Below are 1,022 nucleotides of genomic sequence, written 5' to 3'. Positions count from 1 at the left end.
TAAATTATGCCTGTCATGTCGGGGTTTCACACCCTTTTATACCGTCGGTCTTGACGATACCCCCTGTTGGTATTACAAGGTGGTCACTTCACTACAATTGTAGTGTCCGTAGGTTGGGATCTTGGTGGTTGCATTCGTTGTTGGTTGAGATTATGCGTCTTCGCTTAGTCAGCTAGCGCTTTCGTCACATCCCAGTTATATTCCCCCGACAACACAACCAAACCCCCCTCCGCCCACTTTGACAAATATTATGTAACACCTACTGACATAACCACACTACGACTGCGACTACGACTTATAGCTGCAGAAATAGACTAGATACCATTGTATATTAATATAAGAATATTCGGAACCACAAATCACAAATGGTCGGGTGGTGTAGTTGGTTATCACATCTCGTTAACAGTTTACTGTGACAATAAACCGAGAAGGTCCTGGGATCGAACCCCAGCTTGATCATAATTTTTTGGCTTATTATTTTGCCTGGCTACTCTAATTGCTCAGTCTTTCTTTTATAATATTATTAATTTACATGGTGTTATTATTATTATTACATATCCAGTATGTGTGGTATACTACTAAGCGATGCTCGCTAAGCCTACCTAGAACTAGAGTCTTTGTATAAATGCGCTTTAATATCCTACGCTTTGATATCTTTTGTATTATTTTTATTGTTTTAATCAATGCTTTGTATCTTATTTTCTACTCTTACAAGCTTTATTAATATACGAATGCTTGATCAAGGAGCGATCAGCGAAACACGGCAAATACAGGAAGAATGCGAAGTTTCGAGGATTAAGCTCTTCATTCATGCTATAAACAGGTCTATCAAAAGGCCGTGAGCGTACTAGTAGTGTGTAAGACAGAAGAGCAAAGAAGGAAAATTTTTACAATGAAAACGCCCAATACTTTTTAGAATCCGTCCATTAATGTTTTTGACATAAAAACCGGGGAATTCTATATTACTTCCATAGTGTACTATCTGAACCAAATATGAAACATCAGACACTATAGGACGAATT

At 38.0% G+C, this 1,022-nt stretch overlaps 1 non-coding gene across 1 annotated transcript; it reads left to right on the top strand.

The window, feature by feature from the left end:
- Positions 1-367: 367 nt before the first annotated feature.
- Positions 368-459, top strand: LHYA1_G005387. Its single transcript has one exon. It is a non-coding gene; the product is annotated as a tRNA-Val (tRNA).
- Positions 460-1,022: the final 563 nt, after the last annotated feature.

The sequence above is a fragment of the Lachnellula hyalina genome, assembly GCF_007821495.1.
Source record: "Lachnellula hyalina strain CBS 185.66 chromosome Unknown contig00098, whole genome shotgun sequence".
Taxonomy (NCBI): domain Eukaryota; kingdom Fungi; phylum Ascomycota; class Leotiomycetes; order Helotiales; family Lachnaceae; genus Lachnellula; species Lachnellula hyalina.
Note: the sequence above shows the minus strand (reverse complement) of the source record. Positions and strands in the feature narration are given on the sequence as shown.